This window comes from Lepidochelys kempii, chromosome 1 (genome assembly GCF_965140265.1).
Source record: "Lepidochelys kempii isolate rLepKem1 chromosome 1, rLepKem1.hap2, whole genome shotgun sequence".
NCBI classification, from domain to species: Eukaryota; Metazoa; Chordata; order Testudines; family Cheloniidae; genus Lepidochelys; species Lepidochelys kempii.
In genome coordinates this window covers 160,027,756-160,043,858 of record NC_133256.1, presented here as the reverse complement: position 1 = coordinate 160,043,858, position 16,103 = coordinate 160,027,756, and the positions used below count along the sequence as shown (strand labels likewise).

The 16,103-nt window shown below is 39.3% G+C and overlaps 1 protein-coding gene across 9 annotated transcripts in view; it reads right to left on the bottom strand.

The window, feature by feature from the left end:
* The window catches only part of ERG (ETS transcription factor ERG), a 204,860-nt gene that overhangs the window by 58,635 nt on the left and 130,122 nt on the right, over positions 1-16,103 (bottom strand). The gene's annotated exons all lie outside the window — the stretch shown is intronic.

Sequence of the window (16,103 nt, the reverse complement as noted above, 5' to 3'; positions counted from 1 at the left end):
GAAAATAAGGAACAGAATTAAGTGACAAAGTATTTTAGGTGCCCTACCCAAAATAGTGTTGCAAGTCAGAAGACTCCATTTTTAGAACAAACTTGGCAACCAGTGCCAGCACTAGGCATAAGCAGACTAAGCAATTGCTTAGGGCCCTGAGCAGCTCAAAGGGGCCCCCATTCGCTTTTTAGTATGTGTTGTGCGGGGGAGGGCACAGAAATATTCCTGCTTAGGGACCCCAATAGGTTAGCACTGCCTTTGTTGGCAACTATAATACACTTTCCCCATTAATTAATCTGTATAATCTGATAAAGGACTTGAAGTTGAGCCCATTCTGTTCTTTCAGTTAAGAAATGTGGTTGATATTTGTTTTCTATAGATAGAAGATGTAACACAGATTTTGTAATCATTTGCAATGAAAACTTGTTGTCTAAAATAATACCATGAATTAATGCTAGCTTGATATGTATGTGAAATATGTACTCTATGGGGAAGGTGATACAGGAATTCACCCAGGGTATATGTTGACTTCTCACTGTGGACTTTTTAACAGCATGGGTGTTGTATCTAGAAAGAGGCTTTCCTCCTTCTCTTATTATTAATCATGATTATTATAATAGTGTCTAGGGACCAACCAAGAATGCGGACACATTGTGGTGGGCACTGTACAAACACAGAGTAGCAAACAGTCCCTGCCCCAAAAAGCTTACAATTGAAATAGACAAGGCAGACACAGGGTAGGGGAAGGAGTCTACCACACAAGCAGAGAGAACAATGTGATGGCAGCAAATGGCACATTAGTTTTAATTTTTGTCTTTTTAAGTGGATTTCGTTTGGAGGGGATCAGTTAACTGGAAAGAAAAAGGAAGGAAAAGGGGACATTGAAGGGAAAGGGGTGAGGGAGGCAAGGCATAGGAGAAGAGGGTAAGACGGGCAGGCATGGAGAGAAGCTGAGGTGGAAAGACCATGGGTACATCTACACTGGAAAAAAAGACCTGCTGCATGGCCATGGCTGGCCAGGGTCAGTTGACTCGGGCTTGCAGGGCTCAGGCTGTGGGGCTAAAAATTGCTGTGTAGATGTTTGGGCTCAGGCTAGAGCCTGAGCTCTGAGACCCTCCCTCATTCTGGGATCCCAGAGTCCAGGTTCCAGCCTGAGCCCAAATTGCTACCCCACAATTAAACAACCCTGTAGCTTGAGCACCACAAGCCTGAGTCAGCTAACATGGGCCAGCCTTGATGTTTAATTGGGAAAGAACTGGATCAAACAGTCAATCAGTACAGGGCAGAAAAGGTCATCTCAAAACTGCAGAAAGTTCTCTGAATCTGAATGTCTGAAGTTCCCTGCTTTGGCTGCTTCTGCAGCCACTCCTACTGGCTGGAGCCGCTGGCTTGTTCTTCTCTGCATTTGCTCCCAAGGCCACAGGGCAGGGCACAGGGAAGGTACCTCCTCCTTCCTGAGCAGCCTGCAGCTGGCCAACACCACCTTAAAAATGGCTGATGCTATTTGGTGGGAAGGGTATGTCTGGTTAGAGCAGCTGGGCGATGCATTAATTCAATACATGCCATTGGCAGTTACTCCTTATAGCACTCTTCCTATGGAATCCCGCACTGAGATTAAAGCTCCCCTCCCCTAGCAGAGATTGCAAAGAAGTGCAGGTGGCAGCATCCTGGCCTGCACTTCCTGGAGTGAATTTCCCAGGGAGCACATCTATAAAAGTTAAGATGTTTCTACACTTCACCTGAAAGAATCCCCATCTTTTAGTGTTACTGCTGACTTGACTTCTTAGAAAGTAATGAACCAACCAACACTGAAAGCAAACCAAAGGCTATTAGTCAATGAAAGCTAGAGTGTTTTTGTTTGTTCGTTCGTTCGTTTGTTTGTTTGAACCACATTTCTTTCCCATGACAGCCTGAAGGTTGAAATTTCACAGTGTGAATTTTTAGCAGGAGTTTTCACCATATAGTAAACAATTCATTTGGAACAGGTCAGGGGTATCTGTGGGTGCTTAACAAGTTTGCAATCAAGCCACCACTTATATATGCCTAAATATGAATTTAGGTGCCTAGCAGTAGGTACCCAAGTTTGAACTAAGCATCAGGCATAGGCCTAAATTCATTAGGGCTATATACTGTAGACCATTTGGTGATAAGTAACTACTGGTGATATAAATATAAAGGATTACAGGCCAATCCTGCTCCTATTAAAGTCAATGACAAAACTCACACTGACATCAGTGAGACAGAATTGGACCGTCTGGGTGTCTTTTAAACACCTGAAAGCCATCTGAAGCCTTGGACCCAAACACATCTCCTGTAAAACTGTAAAAAAAGAGTATTGCCTTCAAAACAAGCTATTTTGTAAGACAGAGGCAATCAGATCTGATGCTTCAGTGAGACAACTGATCACTTTGGGTTCACAAGGATAATTTTGCTTCCTCACATAGAGAACTGCACCACTGCCCACATACATTATAGACCTGTCACGTTCCTCTGAAGCGTCAGGCAAAGGTCACTATTGAAGGCAAGACGCTGAACTTGGGAGTGCAACTCCTGTTGTTGGTTAGTTGTCACTGGAATAAAGAAATTTGCCTTAGCTACAATGTGCTGTAGCTCCCATTACAATGTTAAACATTTTGGTCTCAAGGATGTCTACGTATGCCACTTACTTAATTTCTGCCATGCCTTGCTGTGTTTGTGCTTTCTCTTACAACCATTTTGCACGTTTCATGTACTACATGCTAGCAGAAAACTTACATACACAAATACATATACTATAAAATTAATAATCTGAAAATCAAGTCCTGGGTTCTGCGTTTCGCCAGCTACAATTCAAGGCATAACTAACACCAAATGCTCTGATTAGATGTTAGCGCTGAAATCAACTCTTGCAAAGAAAAGCATATTGCTGATCTCAAAACTTGGCAGTTAAAACATCTTCCATTTTGCCTTTAACACTTACTCTTGTGAGTATTTGTATTGACATTAATGGGACGATTCTCATAAATAATTATTAATAATCCTCTGTATTTGTATGCTTCTCAAAACACTTAATAAATTAAACTTCATGATGGTCTGTAAAGTATCAGTATCTGAGTATTATTGTACCTATTTTTACAGATGGGGTAAAGTATAGAGAGGTTGATGCTTACACTGACTTCAGTGGAAGCTGTGTATGTTCAGCACCTCTGAAAGTCAGGCAGTAGATGACTCAGGTTGAGCACTCAAAATTAGTGGACACTTGAAAATTCAAACCTTGGTGACTTGCCCATGGTCAAACAGTGAATCTGTGATAAATCTGTGAATATATTCCAGGAATCCTGACATCTAGTCCTCTGCTCCAACTACTAAACCTGTATTTAGATAACTTATTTTGACTCATGAATTTAAAAAAAAAAAAATCTACCTGCCTCTATTGCATTACATAACCTATTAATTAAAATACAAAATGTTCCATGTTCCTGCCCAAATTAATTGCCAACAGTTATATGAATTCATCTCTAAACAAAAATATACAAAGGTTAAAAGACAACTAATAAGTAGCAGGTTAATGAGTTAAAATATTGAAAGATGTTTTGGGTGTTTGATCTATTTTTCTTTTGGCATTACCATTGCTCGGGTGGGTGGGGGGAAAGAGACCTAGCTTAGTAAACAAGCTCCTCTAAAAAAATATGTCACCTAGATCCTAATCCTAGATCTAAGGTAAAGCTAGGTAAACTGTGTTCTTGTGTATATGTCGGGAGCAGTGGGGGATGGTTAGAGGGACTGATTGTGTAAGACCAGTATAGTCCTGCAGAGGCAAGTATTAAGAAGCCCAGAGAGGCTAAAGGGAAATGGAGATTGCAGAGCCAGAAAGCAGCTAAGGAAAGAGGTGAATTGAGAAAGAATCTGAGTAATTTGGGTGAGACAGGAGACAGAGGTGGCAAAATCAAGTTCTAGAAGAGATCAGAGTGATTTGGAGAGGCCCCAGAAGGTGATTAGAGCGCAGGCTGAAATCTGTGAGACTGGAAAGTCCCAGTAGGGAACAGGATATTAGAAAGACCTTGAGAGTGAAGAAAGGAGATCAGAGGGGACTGTAGAAATCAGAGAGAGTCATGGTAATATCTAAGTGATTTTGGTGCATTGGAGATATTCAGAGCAAGCCAGGGAAAGGAAAAAGGAGTTATATGAGAGTCTATTTGTTAGTACATATTGCAAAAACTCAGCATGCAAACAGAAAGCTTGCGAACCATAACCACCTTCCTCTGCTGCTCCCTAAAGTTTCTTGGAGAGGTTTATAAGTTTACAGGCTTCTGCATTAAAGTTCCCTTGGGCTCCAAAAAAATTATGGAATTGGCATTTGGTATTTTAGAGTAGTATTGCATAACAGAGTAGAATAGACTTGATATGGTTTTAATTTCCACACTGCACTACTAGAGAAGATAAAGCATGAGAAAAATACAAGTAATTTGTGAAATAAATTCTTCAGCTCAGATTTCTTCTGCTCTTCAGATAGACCAGGAAATCACAGTGCCGTCTCTACTAAACCAGTTATATTAAGAAATGTCCTTGTTATGATATGTGAATCTCTGTTCTACTGGCACTTGTATGAAATGATCCGTCTAGTACAAAAATGGGAACTGAAATGGTGTGTTCAGGGAACACAGCATACATTAAAATCCATGAAATTAGGACTCATTCTGTGTCTTTTGTTGAAGTTTAAAAAATCTGTCAGAAACCACATCCAGAGAATAATATGTATGTAACTGATCTTCATACAAATATGTTTAGCATACACCAGGTTTAAGTACTATATTGTTAAGAAGACTCTGAAAATGTGAATGTGAGATATTAGACCAGATTGTGCCTGGCTGTTCCACAGCTGGGTAAGGGTGGGTGCAAGAAACCTTCATATGCCCTCCTGGGCAGCATCTGGGCACAACTGCAGGTCCTATACTCCTAGGGATACAAGCACTACTCCCTCTGCTCATCTGCTGGGGCTCAAGACACCCCAAAGCAGGGAGGGTGGCACTGGAAGGAGGCAGGGCCATAGCTCTAATCCTCACATACAGGCCAATGAATCAAGGGGGAGTGGCAACAAACATACTCCTGCATGCTAGTGGGCTCCCCTAGTGCTGTGGTGGCCCCATCCCACCCTCAGTGCAGGACGATGATTAAGCAAATAAGACTCACTCTATGAGACAAATCTTTTTTAAATGGAGACTCAAGGTCTACCCAGCTGCACACACAAACACAATCACAAATTGCTAGTTAGGTGCTTGACCGTTGGTTTGCTCATGGATTTGCCCGATTTACATTGATAATCGTGAATCACAGGCATAATTTGCGTGGCTCCTATTTGCTTGTGGATATACACCTTTTGAAAATTTAGCCCTCTATTTTCTCTATGTCTGTTAATAGATAGGGCTAGATTCTCATACACACTGGTCCCATTACAGCAGTCTGGCAGCATAAACATGTCTTAGAGTGGGTGAGACTGCAATTTACACTCACTTTAGTGTAAATGAGAATTCAGGATTCAGGCTATAGTGTCTTCTTTCCCCTTTTAGATGTCTGCTCTGTGTTAGGGTGATAATTTCAGGTAATTTTTTCTGCAAAAACGTCCAAATCCTTTCCCCCCCTTCAACATGGGGATGATTCATTCCTTCTCCCAAAAATTCCCTTGCTAGGTTCTTTGCTCCCTGAATAATCGCTCCATGTTTAACACCACTGTACTGAATTTATCAGTGATCACTCCAGTCACCTGAGCAATCTTTTGCACATCTTTTTTAAACAAGTTATGTTGTTCCTCTTCCTGCTTAGTCTTGAGTTCTAGTGTTATCTGCAAACTTGGACATTTCATTTTCAATACAATCCAAATTCTATTTTCTATATCCTACTCTATTCTATAACAAAGGTCTTAAGAGGCTAATTCCTAGGAAACCTGACATCCAACTTGCTAAGTTTCCACATACGGCTATTTTTTGACTCCTGCTATAGACACTGCAGTGTAGCCAACTCTCACGATTTTATGTCTCACAATATTTGGTGTTTTTCTTAAAGCCTAAGTTTCTAGAGTCAAGCTTGTCCCTGCTTCAATCCTGATCAAAATCAGGCCACTTATCAAGGTGCCTAAATATGGCTTTAAGAACCTAACTTCAGGCTCCTATTTTTGAAAATATTGGCTACTGTTTTTAAATACATCCTAACCACCTTGAATTCTCAGGCAAGCAACTCTTAAAATACAGTTAGAGATGGAGAGGTTTATCAGCCACTTTTCTTACCTTAATAGAACCAGAGATGGCCCCAAACTGTAAAATTTGGACCTGGATCTAAGCTTCTGCAGAGTTCTGCAGAGTTAAACTCAGGCCCATATTTAATTTCAGCCTGGCAGTTATAAAAAATAAATGCTTGAAAAGCCTAGAGATTCTAAATTAAGGTTAAATTTGTGGGGAAAAAAATCCCAAATGTTTGAAACTCGAAATACAGGGTTAAGATTCCACAAATAAACTTAACTCCATATCGATACCAGATAAACCTATACAACCACACTTTGTACCCTTTTATCAATTTCTGTATGAGCCATACGCTCCCACTTTAATAGCCCATGCTTTACCTAATCATTGCAGCTGGTTAAAACCAATAATCAAACCTTCTTTGGATGAAAACTGGCTTTTCAACAAAATGGAAATTTTTGTGAAGAAAATTCTGATTTTGTTTAGCTTTTTTAAGGGAAAAGAACATTTCTGACAAGCTCTACTAATACCATGTGAACTAAAACCTCACTGCACAGGAGCCCTACCTTCTAGGAATGAGCCATTTAGAGTTCATCATCTTGCTTCTTACCTACCAGACACAGGGCAGGTCTACAGTAGAAGTGCTACATTGGCATAGCTGCTCTGCTATAGCGCATCTGGTGAAGACACTCTATTCCAACGAGAGAGTGCTCTCCTGTTGGCATAATTACTCCACCTCTGCAAGCGGCGGAAGCTATGATGGCAGGAGAGCATCTCCTGCCGACATAGCGCCGATGTGGACAGTGCTTAGGTCGCTGTAACTTCTGTTGCTTAGGGGTGTGTTTTTTACACACTTCTGAGTGACATAAATTAGATTGATTTAAGTGATAGTGTAGACCTGCCCACAGATCAACGACCAAACCCTCCCACTCCAGTTAGGAGACAACACTTTTTTCATATCTCACCATGTACGTATGATCCGCAACCACCTGTACTAGCTAACATTCCACTACCTTTTTCATACACATTACAGACACCACTGTACTTAAAAGTGTACAAGTAGTGTTTGTCTTGTTAGGTCGATAAAAATATTTAGGGAGCAAAACCTCTTGTTTAAATTCCATAGGCTTTAATACAGCAAATCATGGGAAGCATGTAGTTAACTTTAGGCATCAAGAGGACCATTTAAATTTTAAGCATATGCTTAAGTGTTTTGCTGGATCAGAACTATAATGCCCATGCACTCACATGTCTCCCTCCTTAGACCCTCCTCAGAGCTCTCGTTTTAGCTGGATCTACAGCCTTGAATGACCCAAAGCACTAGGAGTCTGATTCAAAGCCCATTGTAGTCAATGGAAAGACTCAGCACCTTAAATGGACAGGGATTTTGCTGATCAGAAGCCAGGACAGGAAGTTCTGAGGAAACATAAGAACTACCCTGTTTGTTGGTTTGAATATTTGTTTTTTGTTTTGGAATTTACTGATTGTAAATCTGCAAGGAAGAAACTTTGTAACCAGAGACTTTGCCAAGTTGTGTTATTTTGGTTATATCAGAACTCCTGAAATAAACCCAAACTCCAGAGAGTTTTCTGTGTTTAGATCTGTGCCTCCTGTGAACTCACTCACTCTGTCTAGCTGCTCAGAACCTCACTGAGTTTCCCACACCGTTACAATGCGTTAAAATGGAGATTTGGTTACGTGTCCAAGGCTACATTATGGGCCTGATTCTCCTCTAACATCCATTTTACACCACTGTAGCCATTTTCACTTCAATGGATTTAATTCTAATTTAGACCAGCATGAGGGAGTGGAAAATCTGATTCAATGAGTTCAGTTGGCAGAGTCAGAAATAGATTCCCAGAATTTCTGATTTTGAGTTCCGTACTCTCACCACTGCGCCACATTGCCTCCTGCTTAAACAAATATTGATTGAACCACTCAAACTTATCATTTGTTTTCTTAAAGAAAAGGGTCTGATTAAGCTTATTTTGAAGTCATCTTTATAGAGTACAGTAGCACACCACAGACAATACACAACTCAGAAATATCAAATTGTTCATCTGAAATGTCAACAAAGAGATACAGTTTGGGAACTTAAAAAAATCATACATTTAGAAAAGGCCTGACATGCAAAAAGGGGCCTCTGGATGAATCAGCTAGTGTTTGTGTTCATTAAGAGCATCAATTCAAATACTCCTGATTGTTTCAGTTGTTTATGAATCTCGACCTTCGTAAGGCACGAAAATGTGCTGTCCCCTAAAGATGTTCCCTGCCGATATGACACACACTTTGTATTGTTTTGCTGCACACAAGCATTAATATCCCAGAGGTAATCCACCCTTCTTTTAACGGCTGATGACAGGTCCAATGGCTGAGCAAAAATCAGTTGAAGGAAAAGGAAGTCTTGTCGGAAATGAGATTAATCTTGTAACGAGTGTTCAGCCCTGATAACCCATCTGTGCAGAGAACTGCTTTAACTGGAGAGCAATTAACCTTCACCTGACAAGCTCTATCCAACCGTTATAAACAGCATTAAAGGCACATGATCCCCTTTTCTTTCTGTGAAGACTAAATAATCAGGTTTTTCATTCCATGAAAACTGTATGTGCAACAGTACACCCATGCCAAATCTCAGGAAAAATTATGAAATGGTGGTGGGCTTATGGATTCGCTGTGAACTGTATCTTTGACCTTTGCCTTAGGTGGCTGATCTAGTTAGCAAAAAGAAATCATTCTGACCACTTCCAGCAGCTATTGTACCAAGGGAATATCCTACATATAAGTTATCAGCGAAGTTGGTGTGAGTATATCAAAGATTAACAATAACAAAAATCTTTGCAAGTTGACGAGAGTTAGCTCAGTCTGCTTATGTTAAATCCCTTTTAGTTTAACAATCCTGGCAGGATGGATTGTGTCATTGTACGACCGTTGTGCTCCTCAAGGCTCACATTTAGAAACAACTAGTTTTTTGCCCTGCGGACTGGTGGAGTTTAGGTATGCTCCAGAAGTTAGCAGGTTTGAGGTTAATGTAACTGTGAAGATTGCTCAGTACATGACTGCCTTCTTCTGCCAGATAATACCAACGGATTGGTTGGAGCACAAGTTATGTTTGAAAGTGTCTATAAGTCTAACTCTAAGAGCTGGAGTTAAAATGCCACGGTCTTTTAAAAAGTAATATTAGTTTAAATAACTGTCCTTCTAAACATGACATCCATCATCATGGTAGCAGTTTAGGGGTAACAGAACTTGGGTCTATTTTTCAAAGACAGGGCCACAATGTATATGATATAGATTGAACAAGCTCAGTGGCATAGCACTGCTCAACCTTGTAGGCAAAGGCTAAAATACTGGTCTCAGTTATACTGGCAGTAAACTGGAGTGATTCCTTGGAAGTCAATGAGTTACTGGCTGAACAATTATCAGAATCTGGTCCAAAGACAGGAAGCAGGTTCTAAATCCCAAGGCCCTGAACAATTAACATGAAATCCTTGGCCTGTTGAAATCCATGGCCAAATTTCCATTGACTTCAATATGGCTGGGATAGCATTCTAGGTTTCTAAAAGATTTGTCCAGATTCATGTATCTGAAACTACTTACCTAAATATTACTATTACCATTTGAGTTTTTATGCCTTTGTTTCTCTTTCCCTTGATCCATGTTTCTCTAAAGTCCAGACTTGTACGTCAGTCATTGCCTAATTTGTCTGCCCAGTAAGGCAAAATTTCCATTTCAGTTAGTTCAAATGAGTGTACCTTGCATAGTAGATTACAAGTGCCATCTATAACTGAGTAATGTATCTAGAACGTGCCCTAAGCTACATACTGGACACGCCTGTGTTAGCTCTGGTTATAGGTGTTAACTGGGTGACAGAAGCACATAAATAGGGAAGGTAGGGAGTATCCTTTCCAAGTCTCCTCAGTTCCTCATTCAGTCTACCTGGCCTGCCACCAAACCACCCATCCCAATGCATAGATCCCCTGCTCTACAGAGGGCATTCCATGTGGCTGCTCCCTTCCCATTTCCACATGGGCAGGGAAGAGCCTTTGATCAATACAGAACCCATGAGAATAGATGTTCATGTAAGAAATGAGTACATAGAATCGTAGACATCAAGGAAGGAAAAGATTCTTCTAGTCCATCTCGCCACCAATGAAAGATTGTTCCTACAGTATACTTCCATAACTTTGTCCACATGTTTTTAAAGATTCAAGATCTCTAACCCATGAGGTTACGAAACAGAATAAAACGCAGTCTTGGTATTACTACTACCACAGCACATGGGTGGGGGTGGGGAGAGGTTTCAAAGAATGCCAGAGTACTTTACAAACATAGCATAACATACATGGCCACCAATGCGATAAGACAGAATCTGTAGTCGAATGCAGTAACGGCCGATTCCTGGTCTTTACGTAAACCAATCTGGTGCACTGTGGTTTAAATTGAAACAGTGATAGCTAGAGAATTCCCATTATATTGAACACTTAGTGGTTAGTTCCTTTTAATGAATTAGATATTAGCAGATAGGAAGTTCCTATTGAAAGCATTTCCTGTATTGGTACTCCCTGATTTGGCAAGTTATCAGGGTAGGAAATGAACACAGGAAGTATCTGTCTACAGACCTTTTATCATCAAGGTAATTGCTGTGGCAGCATTTTAATGTTTATCAAGGTAATAAACATATAGTCTAAAAAAAGATGTTTTTCAGCTCTAAAGAACAAGGCTTCAAAAAAAATCTTATGTGATATCACTGTATTTAATCATAAACTTCAAAATAGCGCTCAAATACCATCATCTGTTCCCTTTCAACAAAATTGCAAATGGTGATTAAAGTGAGAAATTTCCTTTTTCTAGTGGGAGTGTGGTTTCTAGGGGGAGTGCACTAATGATTAGGGAAGAGGACTGGAATCAGAACTCTTGGGTTCTCTTCAGAGCTCTGGGGCTGACTCTCTCATTCTCTCTCTCACGGTTGTAAAGTCCTTTATGGCCACATTTTCAGGTGATACCTTCTCAAATAATCATTCTCCCTCCTTGGAATTTACACACTCCAAATACTTGTAATTTATCATCTCTCTCTTAATCAAGCTATGTACATTCTGCTCTTAATAAACCATTTTTTTTAGCTGGTGTAAATTGGCATAGTTCCACCAAAACCAATGGAGCTACACCAATTTACACCAGTCAAGGGTTGCTGTTCCCATCAATGGAGTTATGCCCTGGATGAACTTAACCCATTATATCTACTGCATTCTCTTCAGCCACTGATTTTCAAATTCTATTTAAAAAACAATTTAACTTGTCTGGCACAATGCATTCTTTACACACTGCTTAGTGCCCAGGGTTCTTGTAATCTTTAGATGTTTAATGATGTTGTTTTTATGTTAATATTTGTTCCATTATTTTACTAGTGAGAGAAGTGAGACTTGTAGGATGATCATTTCCACAGTGTCTTTCACCTCTAGGTCACTAGTTCAAACTAAGCACAGGCGAGCAGATTGAAAATCATTACCAATATCTATATCATGATCTTCGTAAAATAAGTTATTGTTCTCATTTCTGTTCCTAATGGGATTGGTATCCACATAACAAAAACTGTCAGCACTGTTCTCAAGGGAGCCATGCATGCCAGGGGAGAGAGAACATGGAAAGCAGTATGAAGAGTCTGCCCCTTGTGTGATGGGAATTTCCTCTTACTATTGATTTCCAAGACAAATCTCACCAAATATCCTGCAGCCTCTATTTCCCCACACACCCTGATGGGTATTACTATGGGACTGTACAACTCCCTTAATTACTAAAATAAGGTGGGGGTGAGACAATTATCCAGTCTGAAAACAGTTTATTCACAATGCTGCAGACTAGGTCCGGACCCCATACACACATATCCCATACTTAGGTATAAGATTCAGCAACTGTACATGTAAACTCCTCATGGCCACTTCTCTGTTCTGTATAGTGATGAGCACACTCAGAGATCAACAAATAATTTAGAAATAAATAACAATAGTAAAATAAGCAGAGTATATGGCAATTTGCTCAGTCCATTAGCATACACCTTGCCAATGCTGACAGTTGAAATAAGTGCAGGTATCACTCACCCTATTCCATCACTATCCAGCAAAGGCTATGGGGCTGATCCAAAGCCCATTGGAAAAACTCCCACTAACTTCAATGGGCTTTGGATGAGACCCAGTGTGCCCCACTATTTAATTTTACCTTGCTAAAAATGATAATATAAGTGACGTAAGCCAATATTTTTCCATTTAACTGATTTCCTAAAGGAACCTGCTGTGTTGCTTTAGAAAGCTAAATTATATGGAGTAATCCTTTTTAAATGAATGGTATGATATATTCTTATTGGATTATGAATTTGCCACTTAAATAAAAAATTTTGTTTTGCCTTAACATTTCATTAAAATGCCTCTGCATTTCACAGCAGAAGATCTCCAATGTGTTCAGAATGTTTAATTCTACCAACATTACCGCTTCAAAGGTCTGCTGAAGTCTCATGGAACTTTTTCAAAACCATGCTGTTTAGAGATAGCTTAGCTTCTGTTAAAACCAAACCAAACAAAAAATCCATTAGGTATTTTTCATCCCTTCTTCTTTACTCAAAGAGTCATTTATATGGAAACTGTATCTTTGGATCAAAGTCAGGCTTGACGCAGGCAGGCATAAATCAACTGGAGTCACAACAGGGCTGAATCTGGTCCTTTTTTGTTGTTGTTTATTTTACAAGATTTAATCTGCTTCGACTTGATGTCATAACTTCATGTTTGTGGCACTATACTTGTTTGTTCTGGAAATAATTGTGGGCCTGATCCTGCAATCCTCATTTGAGCGAAACTCCAATTTAAATCAATGACAATTTTGTCTGAATTAAGGAGTACAGTATCAGGCCAAAAGACTTTAAGGCCCTGATTCAGCAAAGCATTTAGCTGTGTGGTTAACTTTATGCAGATGAGTAGTCCCATGGAAGTCCATGTGGCTATTTACTTGCTTATAGTCAAGCACAAGCTTGAATGCTTTGTTGGACTGAATCCAAATGAGAAACAAGCAACAAGGACCAATGAACTTTTAATATTTTGTTTTCATGTAACTAACAGAAATACACAATACTACACAAATGATGTTTGCTGTAAAGTAATCACACCCATCTCTAAGCAGAATATTTCTCAAAGCTTTCCACAAGACGTCAGTCAGCAGGGTTTGAAACTGCCTTCAGTTTTGCGTGGTTTCAAAAATATTTGAAATCAGTATTTTGCCTTTCGAAGGAGGTGAGGGGAGCAACAATGCTATATAGAGTAGCTTAGAGTTGAAGACTAAGATTTCTGATGAAAGGTTCTTGTATTGTATATATTGATTTAATCAGTACACCAATGGTCTGCGGAGACCTACAGAATTTGTAACACAAGCCCTGGCAACCTCAAGTATTCCAAATTCTTATATCAAATATGTAGACACTTTATCTCACAAACAATAGCTTCCAAGTCAAACCACACAAAGGAAACTAGTCATAAGAAGGAGACTGCAAATATATTTAGAGGTAGATTAGCTTAAGAGAACTGACCACATGTGTAATTGATAAGCCATTATAAAATGTAGATTATTAATTACTCAATAGCTTTTTCTTATTCAAAATAACTGTAATTGCACTGGCAGGCAAGGACAACAAAATAAGCAGGCCTGCTGTAGGTTGTGGAATTCAAATTCCCGTTGAATGTAGACATTTTTGCATTTGACATTCCTTCCATCACTGAAAGGTGATAGAAAAAAAGAAATTCAAGATAAGTATGTTAATATCAACCACAAGGTGAGACTGGATTATTTTTTCATGTCATTCTGAGAAAGAAAAATAGAAGCCTACAATCAATGGTACTTTATTTATTTTCTAGCCCTCATTTTCTGTACATTGCGTTCTGCATGCACTGCACACATCTTCAGGTTACAATTTGCACTGGAAGAAAACACTGCTTCTTAGTATTTAATATCCCAATTGTCAGGAGGACTTCTCTGCCTGACGGAGCATTTTATCCTTCAGATGCCAAAAAAGATTTAGCCATTTATATAAATAATGAGAACATCCATAGTTAGACGGGTAACATAAATAAACAAATTAGAAATATAACCCCTCATGCTTCAGGGTTTAAAACAACTACTAAATTATGGGGGTTAGGAAGAAACTTTCTCTGAAGGCAGATTATTCTATACTTTTCTATTACATAGAGTTTCTTGCACTTTCCTCTAAAGCAGCTGATATTGAGCACTGGTGGAGACAACATACTGACCAATATGGATAGCTGGTTTGATCCCATACGGTTATTCCTCAAGTATAAATGGAATAATTTATTCAAAAGCCCAGGATTGCTGGCAAAAAAGCTTATGAATCTATTGAGTTTTGCCAGTTAGTTTGACAGCTCATCCCAGGACATTGTGCTTTCCATATAATCGGGGGAGAGTTATTATGAGATACTAGAGAGTTAGAATTCATGAGCGCAGCCACATATTAGCTTATTTACAGGATCACAGAGATATCACATTCGTGACATGGGCCCCTGATCCTGGAAACATGCACATACATAGTTAGCTTTAAATATACCAACTAGTCCCAATAAAGTCGATTGGACTACTCCTGTGCTTAAAGTTAAGAGTGTTAAGTGTTTTCAGGATCGGGCCCTTAGGCATTTTAAAGAAAAATGAATCAGTGAATTATACTGAAAGTCCATCTCTCTGTGTGTATAAATCAATAACAATTTCTACTCAGTTATAAATAAAAACAAATATTCTGAGCCAAACTCTCACCTTTGATGAACGTGTAAGGCTCCCATAGAAGTGACTAAAAGCCACATGCATAGATCCAATTTGGACTATTTAGAAGGCTTTCAATCTTTGGCCCAGATCCTCCACTGGTGTAAATCAATGTAGTCCATCAATGGAGGTACACTGATTTACACCAGCTAAGGAGCTGGCTTGTTATTCTGAAATGGCAAAAAAGTGAGAAATTATACAGTTCCTTTTTTCATTTTAAGCCTATAGACAGAAATGTTTATTTCTGATTACTCTCTGAGTCAAATACTTGCTTCTACTTTACTCTATCTAGAACAGAAGTTGAACCGCTTGGGACTGGAAATGATCTTCATGTTAAATATACTTTCTTAGTTTAGAGTCTAAAACTTTTATAATTGCTCCCCAGTTAATTTACATTGTGGACAGACATAAATGAAATCCTGGCATCAAAACTAAGGACTTTCCAGCAGAATGGGGCCAAAATCCTACAGGCCTTAATCAGGCAAAACTCCACTGTAGGATTTGGCCAAAATGCGGTGGCAAAAGCTAATTATTATTTCACTTAGGAGATCTTTGCTCTCTCTACTGAAGCTTCAATTTAAGGAACTGCCGTGTAAAATACAGCTAGTTCTTATCACTGTGCTGGAAGGCAGTAATATAAACAGCAACATAATAGTGTTATAATAGTTGTTAACATTGACCTCACTATAAATATACTAACGAAAAATACAGAAATAAAAAAACCCAAAAAATCTTATACTGCATCTAGGCATAGTGTGCCTTCAGTTTTTAAGCAAAATTTCCCACTCACATCAGGAGGACCGTCCTGCTTAAAAGAAATGTCAGTTCACCATTACTAAATGAATACACAGCACTTTCTCTTAGCAGCAAACATGCTGACTCAAAGAACCTCAAAATTTTCATATAGAACCTGATTCTGTAAAGTGCTGAATGTCTCCTGCCAGGTGCTGAGTGCCCATAAATTGCCACTGAAATCAATGGGAGAGCAGCTGTTGCAGAGGGTACTCAGCATATGACATGTATTGGCCCACAATGCAAAGTAGATTCATATTTTGATCTCTGTAGGTAGACTCTTGAAAGCATCCCTCATTACAA